The sequence below is a fragment of the Bufo gargarizans genome, chromosome 3, assembly GCF_014858855.1.
Source record: "Bufo gargarizans isolate SCDJY-AF-19 chromosome 3, ASM1485885v1, whole genome shotgun sequence".
NCBI lineage: Eukaryota > Metazoa > Chordata > Amphibia > Anura > Bufonidae > Bufo > Bufo gargarizans.
The window spans coordinates 159,902,080-159,908,079 of NC_058082.1; the positions used below are offsets into that span (position 1 = coordinate 159,902,080).

At 49.0% G+C, this 6,000-nt stretch overlaps 1 protein-coding gene across 1 annotated transcript in view; it reads right to left on the reverse strand.

Moving 5' to 3' along the window:
* The window catches only part of SPATS2 (spermatogenesis associated serine rich 2), a 94,107-nt gene extending 88,513 nt beyond the window's left edge, over positions 1–5,594 (reverse strand). The window contains exon 1 of the mRNA XM_044286235.1: positions 5,473–5,594. The gene's annotated coding sequence lies outside the window, so the exon portion shown is untranslated. The remainder of the gene's footprint in view (positions 1–5,472) is intronic.
* Positions 5,595–6,000: the final 406 nt, after the last annotated feature.

Below are 6,000 nucleotides of genomic sequence, written 5' to 3' on the forward strand. Positions count from 1 at the left end.
CCACAAACAGAGGGTCAGCAATATGTGGGCACTGGCCATGTGCTCACCGCATCACGGATGTGGACCCACTCGCTTGAATAAGTCCACAATCTGGAATGTCGGTGCATAACAGAGGCACGGAACCCCACGGAAGCACCATGGAGTGCTTCCTTGAGGTTTCTTTCTGTGCCTCCGCACTACAAAAAAAAACTGAAGTTGAATATGTCTGGATCCGTCTGCAGAATCTGCATTAGGCTTTATCCTGTGGATAGGTGATAAGTTGTTATTTTGGGACAAAACACTTTACAGGGTTTTCTGAGGATTAAATATTGCTAACCTAGTTGGCCTGGCATCACATTTCCCCAAAGCTTAAATTACGGGCAAACAGGGGTCAAGAGTAGACCTATCCTTCACGGACTAGTCTCTGGCTCTTAACTTGGGTTCCTAAACTGAAAAGGGTAGGCTCCTCAATATTCTGAAGTTTCAAAACCCGGTGGTTGGAGTAGTGGAAGCAAAGGCATCACCAGAAGCCATTCAAGAGGATTTCTGGCTCCTGAGATCTGCCAAAAAGTTTTCTACACAACTTCCAATACCACATGCATTTCTAAATAGTCATCAAAGGGACGTGTGGCAGAAGTGAGGTTGGGTAGACACAGTGGGCGAGACATGCTCATCCAAGTCTGCAGACAGAATCTCAGCCAGTTACAACACCATACTGACATTAAAATGACCACTCCCCTCCCCCCTTAAAAACCCCAGTCACAGAGCCTCAGCTGGCTGTCTCAGACACCTGGCTTTCACAAGCCCTGGAAGTCTGGATGGTGTCTACAGCATCTTCTCAAAAAATAAACTCTAAAACCAAATTTTCGATTTGCATGTGTTTCCTTAAATAGCCGGTCTGTAAACTGACTAATAGGTCTTCTTCACGGTGCAAATATTTAGGCCTCTTTCCTTTCACACTTGCGTTGTCCGGATCCGTCGTGTACTCCATTTGCCGGAATTACACGCCGGATCCGGAAAAATGCAAGTGAACTGAAAGCATTTAAAGTCCTGGTTGCTATAGTAGTAGCGGGGAGCGCTATACACACAGTCCGTGCGGCTCCCGGGGCGCTCCAGAATGACGTCAGAGCGCCCCATGCGCATGGATGACGTGCCATGCGATCACGTCATCCATGAGCATGGGGCGCTCCGGGAGCCGCACGGACGGTAAGTATACTGCTCCCCACTACACTTTACCATGGCTGCCAGGACTTTAGCGTCCCGGCAGCCATGGTAACCATTCAGAAAAAGCTAAACGTCGGATCCGGCAATGCGCCAAAACGACGTTTAGCTTAAGGCCGGATCCGGATCAATGCCTTTCAATGGGCATTCATTCCGGATCCGGCCTTGCGGCAAGTGTTCAGGATTTTTGGCCGGAGCAAAAAGCGCAGCATGCTGCAGTATTTTCGCCGGCCAAAAAACGTTCCGGTCCGGAACTGAAGACATCCTGATGCATCCTGAACAGATTTCTCTCCATTCAGAATGCATTAGGATAAAACTGATCAGGATTCTTCCGGCATAGAGCCCCGACGACGGAACTGTATGCCGGAAGAAAAGAACAACGCAAGTGTGAAAGAGCCCTTACTTCACTAATATTTTCAGTGCCAAGGTTTGGATAAATGGAGGAAAACCAAAAACCAATGGGGTCTGGGCGGCAGTATCCCTCACTCACGCGGTACACAGGATGGGATCTATCAGAATTAGGGCTCATACACACAAATGTATTTTCTTTCCGTGTTCGTTCAGTTTTTTTTTTTTTTGCAGACCATATGCGGAACCATTCATTTCAATGGGTCTGCAAAAAAAAAAAAAAAAATGAAGTTACTCCGTGTGCATTCCGTTTCCGTATGTCCGTTCTAAAAAAAAAAAATATATAGAACATGTCCTGTTATTCTCCGCATTAGGCCCCATGCACACGGCCGTGTTTCACAGCCGTGGAACCGCGGCCTGGATCCCTCCTGAGAGCAGGAGCGCACGGCGTCATGGGTTGCTATGACGCCGTGCGCTCCCTGCTGCCGCAATACAGTAATACACTGGTATGATCTATACCAGTGTATTACTGTACTGTGCCGGCAGCAGGGAGCGCACGGCGTCATAGCAACCAGTGACGCCGTGCGCTCCTGCTCTCAGGAGGGATCCAGGCCGCGGTTCCACGGCCCGCACACGGCTGTGAACAACGGCCGTGTGCATGGGGCCTAAGGCTACTTTCACACTAGCGTTCGATCGGATCCGTTCTGAACGGATCCGATCATAATAATGCAGACGGAGGCTCCGTTCAGAACGGATCCGTCTGCATTATTTTAGCATATAACAGCTAAGTGTGAAAATAGCCTGGGACGGATCCGTCCAGACTTTCAATGTAAAGTCAATGGGGGACGGATCCGCCTGAAGATTGAGCCATATTGTGGCATCTTCAAACGGATCCGTCCCCATTGACTTACATTGTAAGTCTGGACGGATCCGCACGCCTCCGCACGGCCAGGCGGACACCCGAACGCTACAAGCAGCGTTCAGCTGTCCGCCTGTCCGTGCGGAGGCGAGCGGAGCGGAGGCTGAACGCCGCCAGACTGATGCAGTCTGAGCGGATCCGCTCCATTCAGACTGCATCAGGGCTGGACGGAAGCGTTCGGGTCCGCTCGTGACCCCCTTCAAACGGAGCTCACGAGCGGACCGACGAACGCTAGTGTGAAAGTAGCCTTACAGACAAGGACAGTTCTGTTCTATTAGGGACCAGCTGTTCTATTTGCAGACCGCAAAATACATATAAGTCGTGTGCATGAGCCCTTAGTAGAAAAAAAAAAGGGCGGAGCGCCGTCCAGAAGACTTGTCTATACAGTGTAGTGTTGAGCGACCTTGTGTTTTAAGTTCTGCGTCATCGAAGAATCGCGTTATGGATTCCGCTACCACGGACCATAATGGAATTTAGAATCCATAACGCAATTTTTCGATAACCCGAACTTTAGACACCGAACATAAAACACAAGTTCGCTCAACACTAGTGCCCACCTGATGGTGTGGTAAGGCCTCCCAGTTTGCCACACGGACGCCGTAAAAATGCTGAAGTACCAAGCACACGCTGCAGCAGATGAAAATCTACACTGGAAAATAAATTCGATCAATAATGCACTTCAGGATCTAGCCCCTTCCTCCAATTATCCGGAGATCAAGGAAGGAGCTAGACCCTGAAATGAGTTATGGACTTTGTTTTCCAAGAAAGAATTCCATCTAATGAACTTGTGTGTCCGATACTTCATGTCAATTCTTACAGCATGTGCGCGTGGTATCAGAAACCCTATGCCGACATTCAATGATCCATATGTGACCACCCTTCGTTGTTTCCACCTGGAAGCCATGGCAAGCATTGAACAGCATATTATGAAAACAGTGCAGTACAGGACTCTGCTAGACGGGGGTATTTATTACATGGCCGAGCTCCGCACCGCCTAAGGCCATTTACAGGGAGGGCAATAATAAGCGTCAGTCACAAAAGAATGTCAATCAGTCACAAAATCTACTACACTTTCTAAAAACACAAGGCCTTTTGCGTGCAAACAGCCCTAATGATACATCATTATGTCGACCCGATCAGCGCTGATTCACTGCTCAATCTCTGGAGACCTGTGCGGTGTAAACAGCATTTACTTCTAATTCATGGCAAATTCAGGTCAATCTACCAACTTCACACCCATCCTGCAGATCACTCAGCTTTTTAAAAATATTTATTAGTTGTTTATATATTATTTTAGACAGATTCAGCTTTATTAAGGGTACTTTCACACGTGCGGCAGAGGATTCCGCAGGCAGTTCCGTCGCTGGAACTGCCTGCCGGATCCGTCAAAACTTATGCAAACTGATGGCATTTGTAAGACGGATCAGGATCCTGATCCGTCTTACAAATTCATTAAAATGCAGGATCCGTCTTTCCAGTGTCATCCGGAAAAACGGATCCGGCATTTAGTTTTTTTCACATTTCTTTCAGTCTGCGCATGCGCAGACTGGAAGGACGGATCAGGCATCCTGGTAATTTTAATGTTGGATCCGGCACTAATACATTCCTATGTAAAAAAAAAAAAAAAAAAAACGCGGGACACGGCATTCCAGCAAGTGTTCTGGATTTTTGGCCGGAGACAAGACCGTAGCAGGCTGAAGTTTTATCTCTGTCCTGATCAGTCAAAAAGACTGAACTGAAGACATCCTGAACAGGTTGCTCTCCATTCAGAATGCATGGGGATAAAACTGATCAGTTCTTTTCGGGTATAGAGCCCCTAGGACGAAACTCTATGCCGGAAAAGAAATACGCTAGTGTGAAAGTACAGTTACTGTTATTTATATAAATTCAGCTTCATTTAGAAATATGTATTTACTTTTATATAACTTCAGCATTATTTTAGGGTACTTGCACACTAGCGTTATTCTTTTCCGGCATAAATTTCCATCACAGGGGCTCTATACCGGAAAAGAACTGATCAGTTTTATCCCCATGCATTCTGAATGGAGAGAAATCCATTCAGGACGCATCAGGATGTCTTCAGTTCAGACACTGAACAACGAGTAAAAAAAATTTGAAAAAAAATATATAACGGATCCGTTTCTCCTGATGACATCCGGAGAGACGGATCCGTTCTTGCAATGGATTTGTAAGACAGATCCGTCTACAAATGCTGTCCGTTTGCTTGCAGATTGCCGAATCCGGCAGGCAGTTCCTGGCGACAGGACTGCTTGCCGGATCACTCTGCCGCAAGTGTGAAAGTAGCCTTATTCATATACCTTTCGCTCCTCAGGACTAACAACCCAGGAGGAGATCTACCCTGCAGCGAACACTTACCAAGCTGTGGCCTCTGACAACCAGAAGCCACCAGGGCACCTATAGCAATAAAGGGAGCCTACAGATTTGGGTGCACACGTTAGGAGCGAGCCAGGAAAGTTCAGCAGTCAAATGGCTTTTTTTAAGTGGCCAACAGTCAAAACCCAGAGCCAAGAAGTACCCTCAGAAGCCTATTCCAGGCTACATCTGACAGGTAGACAAGGAGGACAGACCTGCACAGAACAGACTTCAGGAGCAGGGGGCCACAATGGAGACACCCTTTAAGATTTCCAGGGCAGTGAATGGAGACAGTCTAGAAGCCACATCAGCCCTGAGATACCGGTAAGTGGCCTGCCACCTCGCCATAGTCCGGCCCCTCAGCATCCTTCAAGGTGACGACTACTACCCAGGCACATAGCTCAGGTCCTATAGCGCCACCCATAGGTGCAGGCAGCTCCATCCTGCCCTGCCTTCTTCCCCTCTCCCCCGGGCATCCTCACACGTAGCCTCTGCAGCCGGTGCGCACCCCCCACCCAGACAACCGTGTGCGGCCCTCATCGCACCGCGCAGCACACAATTGAAATTCCGTGATTACCATGGGAGCAGAGCACGAGCCGCACCCCCGCACCGTCCTCCCCGTGCACACCTACCGTTATACGCCTGCTGGATACCGAGCTGACTGCACCGACTAAACCACCGAGGCTCCGGTGCCGGGTCCTGTGAAGCCGCCGTGCTAGAGGATTCTCTAACTAGGGGGAGCCGTAGGCGGGGCTTCGAGCAGGCAGTGGGTGGGGAAAACAGAATCCGCCAATGAGAAGGCCGCATTCCGATACGCGCAAGGGAGGCGTGGCCAACAGGCGAACAAAAAAATAGTCGTAGTCCCACGGGCAAATTTGAAAGAAAAGCTAGGATTGGACGGAGTCTCCGGAAATGTACGAAGATTTCCGATCAGAGACGGAGGGGGGCGAAAATGACCGAGGGGAGAGGGGTCAATTCCAGGGGAAATAACTGGACGACCTACCATGGAAGTATGGGACGTTGTGACGTGCTGCATACATGGCGGCGCCGGGATGGTAGTCACCAGCCAGTGATTGCTATGGGTGACACCGATCATACACAAAGACCTGAAAACTGTTTTTATGAAGAATACCGTCCACTGACTATGCAGCTGGTGACAG